The sequence below is a fragment of the Acomys minous genome (genome assembly GCF_964271855.1).
Source record: "Acomys minous genome assembly, chromosome: 1".
Lineage (NCBI taxonomy): Eukaryota > Metazoa > Chordata > Mammalia > Rodentia > Muridae > Acomys > Acomys minous.
In genome coordinates, this window is record NC_140483.1 from 90250301 (window position 1) to 90276174 (window position 25874).

Below are 25874 nucleotides of genomic sequence, written 5' to 3' on the forward strand. Positions count from 1 at the left end.
TGAAAGGAAAATGCTGAGATCAATGAAGGACTGTTATACAGCTTCAGATGGATCACCTGCTGGGAACAGCCCGGTTCACATCCACTTCCAGAGGTCTCTTTTTTTTACATTTCCCAGACAATTTTAATTTGCCAGTGTTAGTTCTCCCATCATCTGCGATGAGCACTCTCTGGTGAAAATTAAGTACCAACTGATCTGCCTCTGTACTCCATACCAATAGGATCTTAGATTCAAATCATTCTAGCTAAGCTTAACACAGCTGTATTGGTCTTTATTCATTTTTGTGTGTATCTGCATGCTTCTCTGCGCATGCACTATTGGGTGAGAAGTACTCCCAGAAGCCAGAAGAGGGCAGTGGGTCTCCTTGACTGTGGGGTGCTGGTGGAGAGGTCAAAGTCTGGCATATCGTAGAGCCAACTGAACCTGGTCTATTATGAGGAACTCCCTTTCTCAGTGGGGTTCTCTCTTCCCCTGATCTGGGACATCCCCCTCCCCCCCCCCCCAGATCCTGTAAGGAGTGTCTCATAACCCTCAGAGAAAGATCACCAGCCTGACCTTTCGTGATTAAAGAAAACAAATTTAACGAACACCTGAGGATTTCTGAAGTGCCACACTGTATGTGAAGGAAATCCTAGCCTTAAGCAAATGACCTTTAACTGTATCTAGAAGTTCTGTATTTTCCTTCTTGTGACATGATGCTCTACTACTGCCTGTAAATGAGGTTCTGTACCACTGAAGGTAGAGTAAATATCCCGGCACCCCTAGCCCCATCTACTCTCTGATGAGCTTTTACTGTCATTTTTATAACTAAATATGTGATATTGTATTCTGTGCTGTGATTTGGCTACTTGACTTACAATGAACATTCATTTCTTTAGAGTCAAAAGTATCAATAAACAACGTTTTGTGAATTTTGGCTAGACACAAATTGAAATTTAGGATAACTACTAACTCAATCTCACCTTATAGACTGTTTGTAGGCATTCAATTAAAGAAGTATCTAAAATTGATGGCTACAAGACGAAGAGAGAAGGTCCCTACCCCACCAACCGTGACCACGGAGACTTGAATATCAGAGTGGTTTGTGGGCCTCTACTACCTTACCATGATGCTCCTAAAGGTTGATGTGTCTGCTATTTCATTATCATTCCTGAGTAAAGTGTTCCCAACTGTGAATGGAATGCTTGAGATGGTTTGACTAGAACACTCCGTCAGCTGGAATCCATTACAGGACTTGTAGCTTTTCTAACTTAGAGGACTTAGCACATACACCAAGAGGCCACAGACAATTGAACATCAATTTTAAATGTGTGATAACTGAGAATGTAGAACTGAGAGGTACCTGATAGGCTCTTTCTATCCTTTCTACAAAGGGTGCTCTCGACCCTTACTTCATTTTGTTCCTCATGAGGGAATTAAAGATGAAGAACAGGAAGGGCACGTGGACTCAGCCTTGTCTGTGAAGGAAATTCAACTATCTCTTCAGAGCAGAGGTTCTGCACCTGTAGGTCACGGCCCATTTAGGTTGTCACATATCAGATATTTTTGTCATGATTTGCAATTACAGTTATGAAGTAACAGTGAAATAATTTTATGGTTGGGTGGTCCCCGCAATAGGAGGAACTCTATGGAAGGGTCCCAGCATTAGCAAGGTTGACAACCACTGCTCTAGTGATTCACAAACCCCTTGATTCCTAGGTGGAAGCTCAGGTGTACCTGATTCTGTCTCTAGAGCTGCCCGTGAGTCTTTTTTTCCCTTTCACTCTGGCCATCTAGAAGGGGAGGCTAATGTTCTTTCCCCTGAATTTAAGACCCTTCTCACAGTTTGCTCAATATAATATAATATAATATAATATAATATAATATAATATAATATAATATAATATAATATAAATTGCACCCTGGGATGCTGGAGTTCAGTTCTCAGAGTACTTGAAGTGTTCCCAGTCAGGCTTGGGAAATATAGAGTGACCACTTAACATACCACTATTGTGTAAGTAAAGTGTTGCCCGAAGGAATACAGGGGTGATAGCCCTGGACAAGATGCCATTGCTAACACCATATGAAGTAGTTGAGTCATTCCCACCCATTTAGCCCTACCCAGCATGCAAGAGTGACCGATAAATACAGAACACTGTTGTTTCAAGCCATTAAATTGTGGACTGGTGTGTTACATAACAAAGAGAAACTGATAAAGAATTCCCAAACCCACATCATTTCTACTGTATGGTGCTGGCTTCCCTAACTATTCTTTTGGGGTGGACACATTTGGCTGAGTCATGGGTAGTAACGATGTAATGGTATATCAATGGACATGCCCAATTCCAAGGATTCTTATTATTTTAAACAAAAGTGCACAGTGCTTAACCCTATGAAGGAGGCATGGTTTTAAGCCTTTATCTTGTAGGCAAAGAAACTGAGGGCCAGAGATGTGACATAGGTGGTAGCTGTAAAGTTGTAAGCCTAGGATCAACACTGTGTGGCACGGCGATTCAAGCGCTTGGTCTTCACTGCCTGGACGCTCTTGTGGCTGACATTTAAATATCATGATCAGGGTGTATAGCTCAGTGGAAGGGTATTTGACTGTAAATATGCTCAACAGCTACATGCAACCATGAGAAAGACTTAAAATTTTAAAACAAACATTGCTTTGCTTTATCATCAGGGCTGGGCTGTGTGTCACTCCAAGAACTGTCCCCAAAGAGCAGGTGTAGTTAGTACATTGAAGTGTCTCTTTCAAGTGCTGTGGGTGTGAGCTTGGGGATGGAAGCTGTGTGAGAGCCGCTGAAGTGTATGTGAGCAGAGAGTGGCCCTTCCAGCACATGAGGAAATAGATGCTCACTGTTTTGGGCTCATCCTGGGTTCTTCACTTCCTAGGTATAGAAATAAAACTACCATCTTATACTTGATGTTACATTGGGTATGATTTTTTTCCCCCAACTCATTGCAGCAAGGTGTCAGTTTAAACTCAGTTTTGTAGCCTTTGTTTGCAAAGGGTCTCTAAATATCAAATCTCTACTTCCATGGTATCCATATGTAGAACCCATTGCCTGCGAGATAGGTAAATATCACAGGATGATCTGGTTAGATGTCAGGGAAAGTTAACAGTATCACAGAAAGTTTAGAGGAAATGATAACAACAGCGATCATGCGGCTTAACCACGTGATTTCTCATTTGGAGCTGCTTGGTTCCTGGATACCCCACTACAGGAACCTAGTATATAATCATACAACTCCAATGCGTGCTCAAAACAGGCTAGATCGGCCTAGTGGGAGGGATTGAAGACCATGGCTTTGACTTTTCCGAGATCTGTCCTCTTTAAAAGTGGCTGTGACTTATCAGTTCAGAAGGGAAAAGAAAACCTGAAAAGTAGATAGTTGTATTTATTGGCGGTCCAATTTTATACGTGGATGTTTCTATTGATCAAATTGCAGTAACTTAGTGTTTTGGTATTCCGGATGTTTGAAAAATTAACCCATTCAAAGTACTTCATTTTTATATCCATTTATTTTCAGTTTACAAAAAAAACCCTTCATAATGTACTTGAAAAATAAACAGAAGTGTAGGAAAGAGAAGCATACCCCTTCCTTTTTAATAGAATGAACAATGACCCTAAAGAGACTGGCAATATGACCCAGGTACTATAACTCTGTGTGCTATAATAATTTACATTGCACTGGGCTTCTATTTCGGCTGACTTTCCCCCATAAAATGCAGGGAACCACACAGAGTGACCTCTCCAGACTACTTCAGATGCTTTAGGGTCTCATGAATATATTTATTGATCTTTAGGTAAACTCTAAGGGATTTTGTCAGATCTGACATTGATTCTCAAGCCCAATGGTTGGATTTTTCTAGATTTAGAGTTGGGCTTCAATTCTGACCACTGGTTTGAACTCTGGACCCTCTAAAATAGATCTTAAGGCCACTCATCATATTTTCGACACTTGCTATTACTTTCGGATTCAACTGTGTTTGTTCAGCTATGACTGCATCGCTTTGGATTCAAAGAATTTAGCAGCTGATCTGTCCGGTATCCCGTTCTGTTAGCTGGATACTCTAGGTGGTGAAATGTCCATGTGGAGAGGGCTGTTTTGAGTTACTAAATATTAAATTCATATTCTTCCTGATCTATACTCAAGATTTTATGAACCACTTACCATATGGACACTGACAATTTATCATTTTGGTTAGAAATAACTATAAAAATCAAGAGATCGTTTCTACCTCAAGGGGTTTATAAGGTATCTGGAGAAGCAGGTACACACATGTGCAGACATAATCAATGGCATCAGACATAATACCACAGATATTATTAATAAATATAATATTATCCAGAAATAGGTATGGCAGGTAGAGGATAGGAAAATTATCTTCAGGCTAAGATGGCCAGCATTTGTGGCAAGATAACAGAGCAAGGTACTGTTTCTATTAGCAGATATTATAGGACAAATGTGCATAAGTCATGGACTGAAATGCATGCTTTTATGCAACTATGCTGTCATTGGGACCTCCCATGACAGGACAAGAAATCTATATCCATTTCTGTTATCTCTCCCAAATGACAGTTTCTGCAACTGCTGAATAGGTATAGTTGCAATGACCACCTGTGCACACCTTCACTGCTTTTGATGATATTTCCTCCTTGATATGTAGTATGTTCTTATATCCCCTGTCCTATGTCTCAGTACAATGATGAGAGAAACAATAATCACTTCATCTGAAAAAGAGATATGGTTATAACAACTTCCAAGAGGTTCAAGTCTAAATATTTTAGTAGCTACATTTTATAAATTCATCAAAATAGAACTTTGCCTTGTGGCATCTGTTTCCAATAGTTCTAGATTTTTCACTTTATTATACTAAATAGATCATCATAGTTATATAAATTGAGTAATAACTGATTCTAAAACAATTGGAAGATAAACTGGGATGTCATAGTTGTCATAACTAATACATATAATTATTGAGTTGAAGAAATGGGGCTCACATAGATTCATGTGGTTCTCCCTCGCATATGACACCTTCCCACTAAGCTATGACTTAAGGAGCCATTGCAAGGCAAGGAGGCAGACGCTGAGAGCTATGGCTTTGGAGTTATAGCCATGTCCAGTACTTTGCTAGACTATTTTCTTACCCATCATTCATTCTGCAGATTTTCCTGTGAATACATGATTTGATGGTGAAAGAATTTGAGATAGAACTTTAAAAAAAACAAGTAACTACTTATTTTTTACTCCTTTATATCAAAGACTAACTTTTTAAAAATAAGATTTAGATATAAGACAACCACAGCTGCTTTTGGTTTACATATTTTGACTGTGTTTAGTTTGTCATTCATGAAGTAGAGTATACTGTGTCATTAAGGTCTCAGATCATTTAAAGCTCTCCACAGGACAGTAGATTTTCAATGGAAAAACAAGACTGGCCTTGACCTATTTGCCTTCAGTTGGCACTTATGCAAATATCAGCAACCACTGTGTCCTAAACTGAAACATCACGTCAATGTGAGCAGACACCCCTGTCTACCAAATGCTGATCACCACATTCATGGGGAAAGCTAAGTGAACTGTGGGGAAGGCTGTCAGCCCATACATTTTCTAATATAAATATGCGAAGAATAAGCACCTTAAATGTCACAAAAATACAGAGAAAGGCAGAACTAGCCTCTGCCTCATTATATCAAATCACAAAGCCTCTGACATTTCTTAAGTGGAAGATTATTTGAACAAAATTGCTCAAGAAAGCTAAAATTGTCCTATTCACAAGTAACCTTTGAAGAGATTAAGATATAAAGCAAAAGATAAATATGAAAAAAGACTTACTTCTAGAGTACTTTTCAGGAAATACCCATATATTAATAATAGATTATATATTATGCAATCACTATCAATTGGTTCTTTAGGCTACTATGGCATTTTAATATAAGGAAATGGAAAATGACTGCATAGTGTCTCTATTTAATGCCTGCTTTATATTCATAATTATGGACATATATGTTTAAGATCTGATTAGATACTTATGCAGAGCTGTGAATCAAAAGAGTGACATTTAGACTCTGGGAGAACACCCAGAGTAGTAGTTTTAAATGCAAAGCAGCAACATCAGTCAGCATTTAGAAGTAAACCTTTCGTGTTACATATTCTGTCTAGGTAAACCTGGATACTAGTGAGTGGCTGGAGTGTTGTTTGTGGTAGATCACTGAACTGAAGGGTAATCCATGGGTCTGTGAACTCCAGAGGCACGAAGGGGGCTGCAGGGGCGAGGCTCAGAGGGTTCAGATGAGTTTCCATGAGACATGCTCTCTATTTACCTCTGCTTAGCCATTCCTTTTCCATCTCCCTTGCTGGTCCTTATGTTCCCCTTATTTAAGTTGTGGTGTATGTTAGTCTTTGGTCCTTGGGTCATTATTTTCATTAAAATCTCTTGATACATCACATTAAAATTCTGTTACAAATGCTAACCGAGGTGTATTAATGTTTCAATATATATTGCCAACCTAAAGGCATTACTCTCTCCATATATAACACATTTTCTCAGATCCCTTTTCTATTTCCCAATGTTTAGCAGCACAGACACAAAAAGACCTCTCAGGAAGTCAGCAGTATTCACATCCAGCCTGCTCCTCTGAATCTGAAAATATGGGTTGGGTCCTTAAACATGGTTTCCCCTTACCGAGAGTTCTCCCTTCACCAAGTCTTTTCCTTCTGTCTTTGGAACGTACTTCACATCTGATGACTCATTCCCTCTCCTGCCACTCTGTAGTCTTAGCCACAACCACTGCTGTCAGAACTACTGAAACATCCAGCTTTCTCTCTATTTCTCCTTTTACCTTCACCAGATCAAAATTTTTTAATCAATCATGACGATCATTTTTTTAAGCGTGAGAGATAAATCAATAAAAATATGGTTGTAGAGGCTCGAAAGATAGCTCAGCTGTTAAAAGGCACTGGCTGCTCTTCCAGAGAACCAAGATTCAGTTTCGAGAACCCATATGGCAGCTCACAACCATCTGTTACGCTGGTCCCAGAGGACCTCACACCTTCTGGTCTTTGTGGGCACTGCAGGCATGTACATGGTGCACAGACATACATGCGAACAAAACACTCATGCATGTAAAAATTAATAAAATTTAAAAAATTAAAGTCAAGGTTGCAGTTTTCTTATGTATTAGTTTACAACAAATATCCTGTCATGTCTCTTAGTATAAAGCATAGTAAGCAATAATAATACATGACATAACAAGAGTTGCTTTATTTAGATTTTCAGAATATGAAACAGAAACATACTGCAATTACAGATAATACAAAGACCTTTTTTCCCACTGCTTGCATCCGCCCTACAGCCCCAGGCTGATGAGTAGCCAGGATAACAGAAGCACGTGCCACAATGCTCTGCTTCCCAGGACCCTTTGGAGATGACAGACCTAAGCCAGTCAGCACCCAGGAGGGAAGTTCCACCTTCAGAGTGTCAGGCTACTAATCATTCAGCTGTCCGCAGGGCAAAACACTGAGCATAGACATAGCCTCTCTCCTCTCTGCCCCTACTGACGCACATGTGACACCGCAGCCAGCCACACCTGCAATGCCTCTAGGAGCAGGAATACAAAGACTCTTTTTTTTTTTTTTTTTTTTTTTTTGGTTTTTCGAGACAGGGTCTCTCTGTAGCCTTGACTGTACTGGACTCACTTTGTAGACCAGGCTGGCCTTGAACTCACAGTGATCCGCCCGCCTCTGCCTCCTGAGTGCTATCTGGGCATGTCTGAGCCACCCGGAAGGGAAACTAGATAAGGGCTTTGCTATGATGAAGAGACAGCATGCTCTAGACAGCCTCCCATGCTGTTAAATGTGAGGAATCTCTTGGAATGTGAAAACCAAGAGTCTTCCAGTTATAATTACAGTATTTTACAAGAGCTATGCTCCAAGAAGGCTTCTGCCAGAGTGCTGTTGCTAAGGTGATGGATCTAATAGTAGTGTTAGATCAGAGAGAATGCCGCGACATGTTCTTAAAGTATTGCCTTGGACTCTGAACTTGAGTGAGAAGACATGAGATCAACAATTTTGCAATGTACACAAATTAAAAGTATTAAAGAAATATACTTGTCTGGATATTATTGGAAACACTCAACTTGTACAGATTTATGTTAAAAAAATTTTTTTTTTTATCTCCTGGGAAAATAATTCAGTTAGAAACATATGTACATATATCTGCACTCATAAATTGATTGATAAGTATATCATTTATAAAGCATGAGTTTGAAAATATTTGTCATAGGAAAACAGCTACGACAGTGTGGAGGGGTTTCCAGGTCAGCTGCCAAGAAGGTGGAGACTGAGAGATCGGTTCAAGTCCAACTCTAACCGGGAGAAATGATGGTTTGACTTCCAAGCCAAGTGTAGAGGTAAGCGCTCCCACTCTGTCTATATCTGGAGCTCTGGAATTCATGTGTCCAGTCCTAGATTTTACTAAATGCATTTAACACAGAGAGACAATATATGTTTAATAGAAGAGCATTTTCCAACCATCTGTCTGGTTCTTAGAGTAAACAACGAGTTATGTGGAGGTGAAGTAGACAGAGGCAAGCCTTAAATATAAACAGATTCTCTTTCTGTAAATATATTCTGACACGTGCCTTGGTCCTGTGAGGATGGGGTGAAAGTTTCCTGAGGAACGTGTGCAAAATAAGCTACTCACAGTTGGAAAATTAGTCAAGGGCAACATATCAAGGTGTATGTTGTAGCTTTTCCTTTTATTTCTTGAATTATAAGATTTCAAGAAATAGAACAGTATTCTGAGACACAGGCATTACCAGCAACTAACTGGCAAATTTTTTTCCTACTAAATGCTTCTTCAGTGTTACCAAGTTCTTGCTTTTAAAGCCTGAAGCTAACTGTCATCCCTGCTTTATAGGCAAAGAAAGCTGAGCATCTGGACAATTAGTAAGCTTTCCTTAAATCATTTTAAAACTTAGAATAAAAGTATGGAGCGACCAGGTTCTGATCTTCCAAGTGTGACTCAGAACTGTAGTCTGCGCTCTTTGCTTCCCCCCCCCAAAGATTAAAACCAAAGCACTCTTCAATTCAGTATTTCTCCCTTCCCCTCCTGGGTTTTGCTTTTGCTTTTTGCTTCAGCAGCATCTGCAGTAATTGGAGCTCCTTATGAAGAGACATAGCCGAAGACTGTACAGTGTGCTTCGTTTGCATGTAGGGTGTGTGGAAACAAAGATGCTTTCCCAGACAACGAGTCAGTGACAAAGCTGAGGACTGAAATTTTAATTCTGCCCTCCTCATCAAATGCAGAATTGATGCGTCTTTCTTCATGAGACAATTTTTCATATTTGGATCCACGATAAGTGATGCAGTGAGATAATGTAATTTCCTTCCATTGCCTGAAGCCTTTGATTAAAGAATTATGGTCTTGCTTTGAAAAGCCAGCAATTTTTTTCCAGTGACACATTAAAATAATCATGAACTGCATTCCACTTCCTTTTGTGGTAGTTCTCATGTCCTTGAGCCTCTTTTAAGAACATCATATAAAAGCTTAATGATACTAATATTAACAAGCATATAAAATGCATGCCATAGTAACCAGCCCTAAACAATTTATATAAACTCTTGCATATTCATTGAACAAACTAAAATGTAACAAGTCTGCACAAGATTGAAATTCCACAACGCATTACCTTTTCCTAATTTCAAAAGCAGGCGACAAGGAAGATGAGAAAAGTATCAATTGCAGCTTCACGAGGTAAGGACTGTTATTTGTCTAAGGGAAGGACAGTCTATTTTACTCTAAATGGTCAATTTCACCAAAAGTTTGTCCTTTCACTACAACTGATCCTCTGAAGGGCCTGGCTTCTGGGAAGGAGGGGTCTGCTCAGCCATGCCTGAAGCTATTTTTCAGGTTAGTTAAGTATCAAAGAACTTACAGAAGCCCTGCCGAGTGTGTCATTATCTGCTACCGCACAGGGGACAGCAATGCAGGGTCTGGATTTTAGACCTGCATTTCAGTAATTGCTAAAAAGGAATCACCAGAGACAGGTCTTTGGCAGTTGGCAATTTGACCTTGGCCAAAGAAACCTTAGTGTTCAACAGCTTTATAGAGATGACTAAACTGAGCATATATAAGTCATAATTATAAAACATATACCCATGGTAGACAGATGTCAAAGTAGAATAACATAGCAGCTCAAAGTATGTGCATGGAGTATCTTCCTTTTCAATGGATTCCCTCTTCCTAACCCGGACAGCACCCTGGATTATGTACCTACATGTTCCAGAGGCACAATTAGAGGCAGCAAGTCTAGTAAGAGAAAGGTAGACAGATAATTTAAAAAGTCAGAAAGAGAAGCATTTCTACAGTTTCCAAACAGAAAAGCTTAGCTTCTTTCCTTGGCTATTATTAAATTTATATTTTCCTAGTATGCTATTTAGTTTAACATCTAAAGTGTTATTGTCAGAATGCTTTAAAGAAATTGTAATAAGCATCCAGATGTGCATATTGAAACCAAGAAATGCATCTCAAGGTAAATAAGATATAGGAAGATACAGCAAAAATTACAAGAATAAGTATAGGGAAATCTATGTGGTTTTACTGGAAAAATCTATTGGTTTTAATAGAAAAGGGTTATTTATCCAAGCTACTAATAGCTATATCCTTATTTTTGTGGGGTTTTGCTATTGACATTTTGATTATTACAGATTTCAATGTCATCAGCTCTAGCTGTATTGGCAATGACTTCCCCCAAATTTCTGGAATTGCAAGGCCACACACAACTGTACACATTTTTCCATGGTGGCTGTCAGTGAGTGACAGGCAAGCACCAATCAGGGATCACTCATGTCTGTAAGAACAGTGAATTGGGGTCTCATTTGGATTCTTCAGCTTTGGGTTTTAATAGACTATTAAAGCATTATAAATTTCCTGCATTTGTTGGATAGTACTAGAGGGCTTTTTAAAAAAGGGAAGAAAAAAAACCCAGAAAGTTAAATGTGGCTTCCTACCACAGCAGCTAGCCTAACACCTTCAATGGAGAGAAGAATTGCTACTTTGGATTTACAGAGATGTTTCACATTTCACATCTTGAAATTGATAATCTCCTTTATATCAACACCTCATAAGAACATATCTCTGTAAGCAGTGGAGGATCAGAAGAGCAGAATATGTTGTGAAGAGAACACAAATGAGCAAAGAGGCCTAACCCAGTTAGAAAATAGACGAGATAGTGAATCAAATTGCACTCAACTGTGGGTTGAGTATTGACTGAAAGAATTTTCAATCATTCTATGTGTGAAAATAAATATCATTGGGAAAGACAAGGTTTTGGCATATAGAACAAACATGTAAATAGAAATTCTAGTGATGAAAAATTTAAAAAAGTTGGAGTCAAAATCAAATATATTTCTAATATATATATTTATAATTTCACAACAGCCATTACATCACTTATATTGCAAATATGAGAAGGAATCAAGGCAGGAGAGACCTCTCAGAGGGCAAGAAGCTTGACATGTAAGCCTGAACCCAAGTATGGACAACCATACACACAGGGGACGTGCACATCTGCCATCCCAGTTATGGTGACGCAAGACGAGATAAGGAATCCTGGAGGTGACCGAGCTGCCAGCCTAGGTGTGAGGTCCTTGTCAGTGAAATAACTCATCAAAGCATGAAGAGAGAGTGACTGAGGAAGATTCTAAATGTTACCTTTTGGTTTCCACATGTCTGCAAACGTGTGTATATGTGTGCTGGTATGTGCACATTACACACACACACACACACACACACACACACACACACACACACACACACGAACCCCTCACACAAGCAAACAGCTCATGTCCAAAGTACACATTCCACATACATAAACAAGAACACACACACACACACACACACACACACACACACACACACACACACACACAGAATCAAATAACTCATGTCCAAAGAAATATTTTGATGAAAGTCAGAGAACCCTAATGTAATAAACAGCCATTCTTACACCTCTTGTATCTTATGAGATTTTAAAAATGTTTAAATTATTCTGTATCACAATTGCAATTTAGAAACCATAGGCTTTTTCATCAGATGGTGGGTAAAGAAAGAGGTGAGGTGGGTGGCGGCCAAACAGAAAGATAGGTAGATATGATTAGCTTATATTTAGCTAAATTTTAATTAATGCTTAAAGTACTTTGTTAATTGCACAGAAGGTGTGGTGGGTTGGAAATGAGAATGCCTGGCATTTTCTCGATCTTGGGGAGCAATAGTATATGTAATTTTGGTGAGAAAAATATTTTTCCTGGGCTTTCCAGATATATAGGCTTATTTTATCTGCTATAGTGTCTCTCAATGTTGGCTACGAACAACAATTCCAAGCAGGTTGTTAAAGATAAGAATTCTCAGGATCTATAGCAGCCTGCTGAGTCAAAAATCTGCAGTGGAAGAACAGGAGGTTTTAAAGTGCTACTGAGAATTTAAAAGTTCTAGAATTGATCTTAGCGGCATCCAGAGTTTTAATATGTAAATATTTCAGAAAAGTGACTTTTAGTCTATTGGGGGAAACAAGCAAGAAACTTTTTTCCCTGGAGGTTTTGATCACTTCAATGTGTTAAAAGGTGATTCACTCTAGTTTAGTGTTAAAAGCTTTAGGCTGAGAAAACAGCCGACGTAACAGCTGCCACAAAATAAGCTGCCTCTTAGATTCCCTTTGTTTTCCTTCGTGCCCTGTGCATCCTTTTGCCCCCCTCACCTCCCATCAGTTATTATTACTCTCTCTATGTCTCCTTATGCACATTTATGTACACACACATACACATACATACACACACGTATGTAGTAGAGAGACTATTTACTATTTGTCTTTCTGAATTGGGATGACATCCCCTTATGTTTTCCAAATCCACTTATTTCCTGCAAATTCCATGGTTTTATTTTTCTTTCCAGATGAATGAAATTCTATTGTTTGTGTATATCATATTTTCATTTCCAAATGATTCCGTAAGCTCCCACAGGAATTTTTGTACTTCCGTGTTTCTTGCTGTTCTACTTCCTATAGCAAGGAAACGGAATCGTCCAAATGAATGGGTAATGACAATGACAATGGCGTATATGGAATTTTTAGTATTTTTTACATTAAAGTGTGTGTGTGTGTGTGTGTGTGTGTGTGTGTGTGTGTGTGTGTATGTGTGTGTGTGTAGGCATGCACCTGTGAAGTTTAGAGGAAACTTGTAAGAACTAATTCTCTTCTTCCACTATGTGAGTCTCAGGGTTGAACTCAGACTCTGAGGCTTGCTGGCGGCATGCTTTCTCAGAGTCTTCTCACTGCCCCTTATATGGAATCTGTGCTTTTAGGATGTGAACTAACTGGGGCAGGTATAGGCAGTATAACCATCTGACTCTCTGCCCTCCGCAGTCACCTCTTGGTGGCTGCCCTGGAGATGCTAGCAGTGCCCACTCTGGCCTGTAGCATGCCAGGCACTCCCATAAGACCAAGCATCACAGAGTCCAATGATAGTGATGCTACTCTGATCTCCATCACACAGATAAGGAGGCAGAACTCTTCAGAGTGAGATATCTTGCTCAGTGACATGGGTGCTGAGAACACCAAAAACTGGAAATTGATCTTGAAAGGAAATGATGGCAGTTGTACTTGATTTCAGGAAAGCAATGCCTGTGATACAAAGTCAATATTTTTCAGATATTTCTTTTGTATTTTCCATGCTACAGTTTAAACATGCTAGAAATGTTAGGTTAGGGTTCAAGCCAAAACACTTTAAATATCAGGAAGAGGGGGCTGAAATTCTGAAAAATACATCAGTGTCCTAAACAACAGTGTCCTCCTGGGAGGGCTGTACAAACACATGGCTCATCTACTGTCTAGAACTGTTTCTTTAAACTTTTATTTCCTACAAGTTGTTAAAATTGCTATAAAATAGTTCACACCCCAAGGGTTTGTCCTGTCTCTCCCACTCTCTACTATTAAGCACCTGGTAGAGAAGAGACGGTAAATGCAAATGCTAATTGGAAATTAATAAATTAGGAAAACTATCAAATTACACTTTTAAAGTAGCTAATAAAATAAACACACCACTAGCTAGTGTAATCCAGGAATGATCGAGAAACTACAAATATTGATTGTGGTTGGACGAAGCAAGAAGAACTGGTGATGCCACAGAAATTAAATGTCTGAGAACCTAGATGAAGCAATAGATTTTTCTAGGAAGCCCTGAACTACAAAACTTTACTTAAGACATGATAAAACCTGGACTGTTCGGTAATTATGGGAGATATTAAGAATGTCACCAGAGAAACCTCCTGAAAGTGTGCCAAACTGAGCCTTTTAATTGCCACAATATTACGATATTAGTAATATTCACAAGTACACATTATAAACACAAATCCAAAGATCAATATAAAATACTAAAAATCAATTTAATGCCAATATTTGATTGATATTTTCCAGGAAAAAAAGATCAACAGTCCTTTGCCATTTTAAGATGTGTTGACAAGTGTGCCTAGTAAATAACGTTATGAGTCTTTAAATTCAAAGCATACAATAGATTTGAATTTGGTATAAAAACTCTAAATTACATTTAATAAGCCTCAAAAACAACATACAAGTAAGTAACATTATACATACTGAGAACAATTTATTTCTTTATTTAGAAATATGTATGTATGTGTGTATATATGTAAAATCAGCTAATCAAAGAAGGCCATGGGTTTTTGAAGAAGCAAGGAAGATATATGGAAGATTTCAGAGAAATGAAAGGGGAAGGGAAAAATGATGTAATTATGTTATAATCTCAAAATATAAAATCAATAACTTAAGAAATTTAGTAAAGAAATTTTGTGTCCAGATAAACGTCTCTCCTTTCATCCCTGGCTCTGCAGCAGACCACCTGCAGCACCCTTTGCTTCCTCTCCGAGCGCATCTCCAGCAGATCTTTCACATCTTCTCCTAAACCCCTCCTCCTCACCCCTCCCTTCATCTTAAATACCCCTTGGGACAGCCTGGATAGAACTGAAGTACGGATAGTCCATGGACCAAACACCGCTGTTCTGCAACACTTAAATGAGCCCTAATGAAATTCTGCAATACTCATAGATCTGTGTCCTGCTCAGCCATCGCTGGAGACGTTTCCTCCCACAGCAGATGGGAACGAGTACAGAGACCCACAGCCGGGCAATGTGCAGAGAGCGAGAGACCTTGAGACACTCAGCTCTAAATCAGTGTCTCCATAAGATCCCTCCCCTCAAGACTCAGGGATTTCTGCAAAAGCGCAAAAGGGAAGAGCAGAAGAGGCAGAGGAATGGAGGGCACCAAGGGAATCAAGGCCTTCTAGCTAACAGGGCTGGCCCACATATGAATTCACAGAGACTCCGACAGCGTGCACAGCACCTGCGCAGGTGTGCACCTGATGAGGTCCTGGAGCTGAAAGGAGTGGACACACCCCGCCCTATCCCAGAAGCCTGATCCAACTGATAACCACTCGAAAATGAAAAATTACTTTTTTCCAAGGGCGTCTCACTGGGGAAACAAACCCCTCCTAAGGATAGGTTCTACGCTCAGCATGGATGACCAACATAAAACAAACTCAACAGCGTCTTTGGATCATTTCTGTCTTACAATATTGTATTAGGGAACTTTTTAAAAAATCTTACAGATCCTTTGTGTAGGATCTGTATGACTTCCAGTTTTGTGTTTTTATAGAATTCCTGTGTGTGAAAACGTGTGGGTCTCTGTGTCTATATGTGTTTCTTGTGTTTTTTCTCTGGCTTTCTTCCATGTGTTTGTTTGTTTTATATTCCAACTTGCTTGTTTTTATTTTATCTTATTTTATTTTTATTCTTTAGATGCCTATTTTTTCCTTAGGAGAGACAGAGGGTGTGGGTCTGGAAGGGAGATGTGGTGGTTGTGGGGAACTGGGGGGGGGGGGGTAATCACAATATATTGTATGGAAAACATTTCAATAATAAACTGTAGCCAAACTATGACTCATTAAAAAATGTAAAACACCCTGCTATGGCAGTAAAGCTGTAAAAAGTTAAGGATAAATGTGGCACAAAATAGGAACTTTTAGAAATTAAAAACTCATAAAGATTTGATTTTTGTATTGAACTAAATAATTCAATTTTATAAAGATAACAAAGTTCCCTTTATTAATCTAAAAATGAGATGCTCCGTATTGCCACAGAAGTACAAAATTGTTTTATTATTTATTTAAAAGAAACTGTATGCAATGATTCTTAATTACTTGTTACACTTCTGTGAGGACTTCATAACTCTTAGATGTATAAAATGATAGAGTGATTAGGAGAATGCTAGTAAATTAATGGAACCAAAGTACAAATGGCAATGTAATGCAAATAAAAGCTGCCCTTAGAACTAGTCGTTATTAGTAGTGCAGTACTGTCAGGACGACCAGAAACTCTCCCAGAGAAGAGAGCCACCGCTGCCTTCCTCTCTGTGTCCCGCTACGCGGAAATGAGGCTTCACTCACCGTCTGGTATTTACAGACACCACTTTGCAACACTGCAAAGTCCTCTAAAGAGTGCCTTTGTGTTCTTGTGAGTTATCGTGTGGGAATGGTAGGCCCAGGCTATGAGTTCGCGGTCTTCAGCTTTCTGCAAGCAACCACAGACCACCGAGGTCCACTAAACACACCTACCAAGATAGCAATTGCATCCTCATAGTTCTCCAAGATTGGACTGCAAGTAAGAACACAGTTGGGTAGGAAGAGAGGTGATTTTTTTCTTCAATGAAGAAAATCAAAAGAAAAAATAGAATTTGTTTTACTTTTTACTACCAGAAGAAGTTTTAGAAATAATTTGGCCTATTTTTCCTTCAATCTGTAAGTAACTTGCTGTTAGAAGAGAAAAAGAAGGGGGCCGTCTGAGACGCTTGCTGAAGCCGGCGCTGCTGTGCGGGACTTTGGCTGCGCCTGGCCTGGCGAGCACCATGTGCGCATCCTGTGATGATTGGCGCTGTGCGCGCTCCATGCATGAATTCTCAGCCAAGGACATCGACGGGCACATGATTTGCCTGGATAAGTACAGGAGTTTCGTGTGCATCGTCACCAACGTAGCCTCGCAATGAGACAAAACCGACGTAAACTACACTCAGCTAGTCGATCCGCATGCCCGCTACGCTGAGTGTGGTTTACGAATCCTGGCCTTCCCTTGCAACCAGTTGGGGAGGCAGGAGCCCAGAAGTAATCAAGAAATCAAGGAGTTTGCGGCAGGCTACAATGTCAAGTTCGACATGTACAGCAAGATCTGTGTAAATGGGGACGATGCCCACCCACTGTGGAAATGGATGAAAGTCCAGCCCAGGGGCAGGGGCATGCTGGGAAACGCCATCAAATGGAACTTTACTAAGTTTCTCATTGACAAGAACGGCTGCGTGGTGAAGCACTACGGTCGCATGGAGGAGCCCCAGGTTATAGAGAAGGACTTGCCGTGCTATCTCTAGCCCACAAGTGTGTGCCCCCACCGAGTTCCCCGTCCTTGACCCCTGGAGCCTTCCACCCTGGCACTCATGATGGTCGGCCTGCAAACCAGCCCGCTGGTGTGGCAGTCCTGAGGACCTGGCGTGCATCCCCGCTGGAGAAAGGCCCAGAGGCCTGTGGCGCCCAGCTCTCACTTTACCCTGGCTGCCTTGTGGGAATAAAATGCAGAAATGTGGGGGAGGGGAAAAAAAGAAGAGAAAAAGAAAAAAGAAAATGTTGCTATTTTGTAGCTGCTACTGGTTTTAAGTGCCCCATGTAAATTCCAACAAAGAATTGCTGTTTGTGGTACTCTGTATTTGTATTTTATTAGAGCACAGATACGAGTGTGTGCCTACTCATTCAAGGAAATTTGAGGAAGATCTCTAAGCAATGAATGCATAATGGTTTCCAGCTTTGGAAAAACAAGTGTATTTCAGTGATCGCTCAGTTATAGCAAGAGTACACACCTTAGATTTCTAGGAAATTCAACAACTTGTCCTGGTCAGGAATCCAGATAAAGGGAAACATGTTTAGTTTTGTGGAGTTATGCCTACAAAGGCCTCCTTCCGGGCTCCCACTGAAGGTCCCCACTGCGCAGAGCTTCTTGGTCCTTTTCCCTCTGCCTCTGCTTACCCTCCTCCCCGTCTTCTGCTCATCCTCACAAAACACAAATCTGAAAAAAGCATCCTCTGCTGGTTGCCTCTGAATGGAAGGTACGTGTGCAAGTATCAGCAATGCCCCTCTATACACTACGCTTTGTTAAAAGATCAGAGTAAGATCAGATCTCATGCTGAGTTGATGTAACTGTGAAGACGTAAGGCAAGATCATCCCCGGATTTCCGGAAATAGATGGTCTGAGGTGAAACTCACAGGCTAATCGTGTACTAAGTTGTGGGGCCTCTCGGAAGTCATTAGGCCATGAGGGATGACTGAGACTGCCCTTAGGAAATGGACCCACATGTTCCTCCACCCTTCCCACCCTCTGAGGACACAGGAAGAAGGGGCCCATCTGTGCAGCAGGAGTAGCGTCCTCAGATGATCCTAAGTATGCTGGCCACTTGCGCCTGGTCCTCTTAGCCATCAGCGCTTTGAGAAAGAGGTTTCGTTTATTTGCAAGCCACGCAGCCTGTAGTATTTTATTACAGAAGCTTGAGTGCCCTCACAAGAAGTATTCACCACCACAGAGAAGATTTCACGGAAGCAAGAATCTGTGAAATTCCGGCTATTCCTTCCTTGTTTGCTGGATCCAAATAGCTCTTACAGTTTCATCATATATATGAAGCAATTGTATTTTGACAACAATAACATGCAACATGGTGGGTCTGAGGCATAGAATATTCTCTTTAAACAAGGGACAAGACAGGGAATGCTCCTTCTCCACTAAAGACAAATGAGACTCAATGCAATTCAATAGGATAATCACTCAAATGAATGGTTCATAAACGCATTGAAGCCATAATCACACAACGTTAAAGAAGCAGCTACCCACGAGGCAAAGCTCTTCACGTTTCACATGTTTTCTCGCTTGTCTCTGAGCAATCGTCTCTGCGCCACCCAGGTTCTACAAATCAAGGTCGGACAGACACAGACTTAGCTTTTCCTGGGAGAACAAAATTTCTCAAACTTCAGGTGGGTCAAAATGTAATTAATGCAGGATTTTCTGCGACACATTAAGGAAGAGAACTGGCAATCTGCCTTGAGTTTAGTAAAGGGAAAAGAAACAGGGGTATAATTCACCAATATTTAGCCAATCCTAGCCAGAAGAAAGTCACTGCATTAGGTGGACGACAGCCTCCCAGCTGTCAAATTTTACAGTCTTTATGAGAACAAGGTTCTGTCCGTGGCTGCCTGGATTCGTTAAAGGCATGGTGATGGTGCTAGTGTATGTTTGTAATACTCTGGCTCTTTTTCAGGAGTCAAGCTGTGGACTGTGGGTGCATATTATCTTAAATTTTACATGTCAGCTATCCCTGTTATTTTGCCCTTTGAATGAGAAAACTGAACATCAAATATCTTGAAGAATTTCTTAGATCACAAACTTGTTTTATTGTTTGATTATTTGATTTTTCTTAGAGTACGGCCTTTATACATAGAACTTACTCAGTGGTTCTCAACCTTCCTATTGCTGTGACCCTTTAATACAGTTCCTCATGTTGTGGTGACCCCCAACCATAAAATTACTTTTATAATAAACATAATACAAACATATAAATTTATTATAAATATAAATACATATAATATGCAAAATAAATATATACAGTTTAAATATTTAATAAATAATAAATTATTATTTCAATGCAATTCCATAACTGTAATTTTGTTATTGTTATAAATTGTAATGTAAATATCCAATATACAGTCCCCAAAGGGGTCATGACCTAGAGGGTGAGAACCTCTGCTGGACCAGGCTGTCTGTGAACCCAAAGAGATGTGCCTGTTTCTGCCTCCCAACGCTGGGTCTAAAGGCATGGGCTACCATGCCCAGGCAGATTATAAAATCTGAATTAAAGCTTTTGTGACCCTGCTGTGTTCTTTTTGTCCTTTGCGTATAGAGTCAGAACTATTTAACTGGACCATTTTCTTCATCTTAACCATGATTCTATATTTGCCCAGAAATCTTGGTTCTCTGGGTTCACTGCTTAAGATGGGCCTAAAAAAATGAATATTTAAAATAGCTGAACATGAGAACCCATTCTGTACACAGCACTGTAGCCTTTTTAGTCTATTTAATCCTGGGGTCAGTTTAGTGACTATGACCCCTCGGTACCGTAGTGTCTTACTAGCCTGTGACCAAAAGAGAAAAAATTAAGTTTTTGAGACCGCAAAATTGAGAGCTGAGCCTTGCGAGCTCCAGTCCTGAGAAGCAGGGAAAAAGACCCTGCTAACCCAGACCCTGACCACTGCTCTCCTTTGAAGCACAGCACAGTTTGCTTTCCTCACATTCTCCAGAAAGTGGTGTAAGGAAGTGCCCCCGGATCCCATGAAACTCCTCACTAGAAACTTTTTCAGAAGGGACCAATTAGAAGTATAAACCGTGGCGGGCCAATAAGGAGTTTCCAGGTAAGAGAAAAGGCGCTAAAGGAAGGTAGGGAGCGGGAGGACTGAGGGCTCTTTTCTCCCCTCTTCCTTCTGTCCTCAGTCTCACAGTCTCTCTCTTAGCACATCTCTCCTTTCTCTTTCCCAATCGGATGAAAACTCCCAAGGGGCTCTGTGAGGAGGAATGAAAGGCAAGATTACCGGCAGGAGGAGGCTTGTGAGATGCTGCCTGCCTAATGAGGAAGGGCCACTCTGGCACAAACAGCTGGGGCTGCCCTTCTGTGGAGCGCTCCTCAGCACAGGTGCCCTGCAGTTCCCAAGGAGGAGCCCCCCGGGGCAAGAATATGATTTTACAGCAGAGACACAAGCACTGCCTTCACAGAGCAGGATTATGTGGGGAGGGGCGAGTGCGAGCTCCAAGTGTCAATCTCACTGTAAATATTTATGAAAGGCTGCCTTGAAAAACATGCCTCTGTTTACTCGGGCTCTTCTTTAACCACTTACTTTGCTTTAGGGCCAGAAGGAAATAATAAAAGTGGAGCAATAAAACACAACTAAAGGGAAGAGAAAAGACCTGGCTGAGGAGAAACACAGAGCTGAGTAATTGCTGTGCTCTTAGAAAAATCCTCATTTTCACACTTAGGAAGATGACAAATTGCTTTACATATGTATGATAACGCTAACTACATATTGTCTCCTGTTTCATTACTGGAATTGCTGGTTTTTATATAATACAAAATATTTCAGTTTTGGCTATGGATCATTTAAAAGTGATCTAGACACCAGTTCTTCAAAAATATAATTAATTTCAGGTAAATTGCCACTAAATCAAAAAGCTGAAACTATGCTATGCATATTTAAGTCCACTATAATTCTATAGCTAAAAAGTGAAACTATTTGTCGTAAGTGTCTTCTTAAGGCCTTTCTTTATCATTTCTATTTGTGCGTTTGTGTGTGTACCACTTGCATGTAGGTGCAGGCCAGAAGACATCACGGTCCTGGGAACTGGAGTTACAGAGTGCATGACCCATTTGGTGCAGAGGTTAAGACAAGTGTTGCCATGCGTTGAGGGCAGCCTGGGCTACATTGTAAGTTTCAGAGCAGCATGAGCCGCAGCTTGAGACTCTGCCTTAAAATCAACCCAAAGAATCATCAACAGCAAACTTCAAATAAATTTCAGGTAGTTATGAACATCTGGTATTTGAATAGGCTCACTTTTTACTCTATATAAAACAACTTCTTGCCAGCAGACACATTTAAGATGAAATTTTTGTAAACACAAACAAAAAGCAGGGTGTATCCATTCAGATATAAGCGATTCAGGGCTCCTGTCTGAGAGTCATTGACTGGGAGCCCCTGGTTCCTGTGACTGCTGAGGTGATGGTGTGCCCAACAGGCTTTGATGGGTACAGTTCTCTGGAACAGTGTTAGCTTAAGAACAGGCAGCCAGTGCAATGGCATGGAAGTCAGTGATGCTAGACCTTAACATGAAGTTAAGCAGCACGATGTAAGAAAAACTCTGCTGGGTAGCATTTCCTTGTGGGCCCTGTGCCCCGTGGAGTCGTTTGGATTTCAATAAACACAAAACCTGGTTTGTAAGACATCTTTGGAAAAAAAACTCTAGGTGACTGAATATTCTGAGAGTCTCTCACTAAAATGCTGCTGCTTGAGAATATCACAGAATAAAATGAGGCAAATAAGAAGGAAAGAAACAATGAAAAAAGCCCCACAAGAAGCAAAGAATTCCACGGGGGCTAGAGAGACAGCTCACTATCTGAGAGTGTGCACTGCTCTGTGAGGACCCATGTTTGGTTCCAGCACTGACACTGGGTACTCATAACTACCTGTCACAGCAGGGCCATGGCACCTGCTGTCTTTGACCTCCTCAGGAATAACCTCCCTTCCCAGATACACATATGAAGATATATAATTTAAAAGTAAACAATTGCCAAACAAATACAATGAATATCTTAATATATATTTTCTTTTTTAAGCCTTTCACACTTTTTTAAAATTTGCTTTTGTTGAGACAGGGTCTCTCTCTGTAGCCTTGGCTGTCCTGGGACTAACATTGTAGAACAGACTGGCCTGAGACTCACAGAAATCCTCCTACCTCTGCCTCCCAAGTCCTGGGATTAAAAAATAATTTCTAATTGCTAATTGTTTAATCTTTTTTTCAGTAATATGAAAACAATTTAGTGAGATTGTCTGTTAATTTTCATCTCTTTTTATATTATTCCCCGCCCCCATCATCTCAAACATCCAGATTGTTCTATAAACCAACCAAACAAACAAAAACCACCTTGGTGTCTGGGAAGATGCCTCAATGGGTAAAATGCTGGCTGGATAAGCCTCAGAGCAGGCCGTAGCTGCATGTTTCTATGTCAGTGGTGAGGAGAGGGAGATGGGCAGATCCCAGGAGCTCTGCGTGTCAGTGGTGAGGAGAGGGAGATGGGCAGATCCCAGGAGCTGTGCGTGTCAGTGGTGGGGAAAGGAGGGCAGGCGGATCCCAGGAGCTCTGTGACCCACCCACTTAGCTGGAGTAGGTGAATTCTGTGAGGATCACAGTCTCAAAATTCAGGAGATACCCAAGGCTGCCCTCCGTGCTCCACATGCACATATGCAGACACCGCCTGTGACCTGTGAAACACCCCTCAGCCCCTCAGTCTCTGTGCTTCTCAGTCCCTTGTCCACTCTGGTGAGCTGCTGTCCTTCACTTGCGCAGTCTAGTGAGCTAAAAATTGCTGTATTCATTTATTCACTCTTCTCAATGTATGCACTTGTTCACAAATCTTCAATGGTTCTAAAGTTGTGTCAAGGCTCCAAGTTGAATACGTTAGCTGTATGATTGGTTGGAACCAGTGGCAGTAAGATTTCTCAAAGGAAACCAGTTGTGCTCTAAGCCCCAAGGATAATTTAAAGCAAAGGAGGTGGTGGTGTTATGTTACATTAAGTAATGGAAAAAGCTATAATTAAGAAAACCCTGATGGCAGTGAACTTTTAGCACTGATGTTAAAGACATTCTGCTGTATTCAGAAGATACAATAAATTTACGTGTGCTTGTTTATTTATCTTTTTTCAGAGAATAAGTAAAAATTAATACATACTTTAAATAAGACTTACACTTATTTAGCATCAGTATAAGCTAACAGACATCATAAGCCTCATTTATGCACGGGGGAAAAGTAAGAGGCAAAAGTGGAGGGTCCCCCTCAGGGTGAAAGTAAGTTTACTCCAATTTCCTTTACATTAAGTTCATGTATGTTGCAAAGACAGTGAAACTATACCATGTATAATAGGAGCAGGTAACATGTTCTGTATCTTATGTGACCCAGGGAGACACAGACTTTCTCTAACCACTTATGACTTTATCCCTGAAACATACTTCGAGATCACTATCAAATCATATTTTAGAAACTTACTTCAATTATTTTCCCCATGTCATTGCAGCCTTGTAAAAATTAACTCACATGCCACTCTAATTTATTTCACTACATTAGCCATTGTTTCTTGTTGAAGAATGTGTACTATCAAGTATTAAAATTGTTCTCAACCTGCTATAAAGCAGCAGCTTCCAAATATTTCACTAGTGTTCCAGTGTCATATGTAAACGGCAAAGGAAAAGCCCGGGAGTTGCAGGAAGAAAGGAAGTCTTTACAGTGAGTTCAAAATTTCTTTGAAGTTTTATTTGATTATGAATCCAAACAGTTAGGGCCAGACTCCCTGCTATGGCTTTATATATTGTTTCATATGGTTGAAACCAAGACCAAACTAATTTAAGCAAAAGGAGAAACATGTAGGTAATGAAAATGAAGAAATTTCAAAAATTATTCAGAGCCATTTCTAGTGTGGACGTGAATGATATCAAGTCTATCCCTTTCCTCTTCTCTTGCTGTGGGGCCACAAACCCACTCTACTCCTCTGAGGCTAGTACATCAGAGTTTTTATTTTAGTTTTTCTATCACAGAGCTGAGAGTTCCCACATCTATCGGTGGTATGCAGAGGGTGGTTTTCCGTAGCGTCTATTTGAAAAAAAAAAAAACCACTAGAAACTATTTAGATTCATTGGGTTGGGGCAGAGATACATTCACCCAAGGAGGCTGAGATATAGAGCAACAAGGAACTTTCTCAAAGCTTCCTGCTGCCAGTGGGACTAGCCTTTTCCCATAAAAGGAGACATGGTGAGGAGATAAAAGCAGCAACATCTACTCTTGTGTACTATGGAGTATGAGATGTAGTGATTCATTTGTGATTCTTGGTTATAATGTTTGAGAAAGGCAGGCTATATATGCATTTTATTATTTCGATGTCCTTGTCTTTTCCTACTCTGAAATAGTATGCTGTTGTAGAAGTCATTGCATATGGTAAAACTCAGATATAATTTTTCATACACATTAGCTCAAGATAAATATGGTATGCACATTATCAATCAATGACTAAAAATAAAAATGATCTGAACAGAGAGAGAAAATGTAACTGCCTTCAAAAAAAATATCCAGGAAAAAGAATGCCTTTGTATAGGAACAGACTTGATGTTTCCTTTAAAAATGGTGCTGATGTCAAAGGAGACACTTACAAGAAGCCAACTGCTACTGCACTCTCAAGGAATAGGGAGGAGAGTGTAGCTCTTAATTCCTTAGCAGCAGAATTAAGTCAGAGCTCTCAAAGGCTCTGGGAGGATAAATGTGTATGCACACTCATGTTTACTTTTTAGAAAGCAACATGAATGGGACTGTATAGGGGCAATGGGGAAAAAAAACACAGCGGAGGAAAGGCAGGATAAACAACAAGTATGAGATACTGGCATGAACATCACACTGAAAGATTTCTGATTCAGATTCCTTTCTAAAGAGTAAGAAACAAAGAAAGGAAAAGAAGAAGAGAAACAAAAGGAGAGATTGTGTATATAATAGTTTATACATGGTGTTCAGTTCTTCTATAATACATGCTCTAAGAAACTTAATCAATAAATCATCATAAAAGGCTAATAACTACTAGCAATTATAAGCAATGGAGCCAGTAGGATTTGTCAGAGGGGCAGAGTGTTCACAGGCAAAAGCCTCATTACCTGAGCTGGATCACCAGGACCTAACACTGTGAAAGGAGAAAAGAACCCTTTGTCAGTTCTCTTTCATGCTCCACACATGCCTAGTGGCATTAACTCTCCCAAAATTTAAATAAATGCATGTAAAAAATACAACAATAAAAGTTACCTGAATGTAGTTTCCTTCTCTTTCTAATCTAGTTTACAGAACATCATAACAACCTCAGCGTCTCATAGCCTGCTTTTTCCTCGTTGAATAAAAAACTTTCATTGTTTTGATGAAAGTGAACATTATTTTTATTAA

The 25874-nt window shown here is 40.1% G+C and overlaps 1 protein-coding gene and 1 pseudogene across 12 annotated transcripts in view; one reads left to right on the plus strand and one right to left on the minus strand.

Moving 5' to 3' along the window:
• The window catches only part of LINGO2 (leucine rich repeat and Ig domain containing 2), a 1231101-nt gene that overhangs the window by 170460 nt on the left and 1034767 nt on the right, over positions 1–25874 (minus strand). The window lies entirely within an intron of this gene.
• LOC311606001 (phospholipid hydroperoxide glutathione peroxidase GPX4-like) lies at positions 16882–17686 on the plus strand (annotated as a pseudogene). Its single transcript has one exon. The product of its transcript is annotated as a phospholipid hydroperoxide glutathione peroxidase GPX4-like (transcript).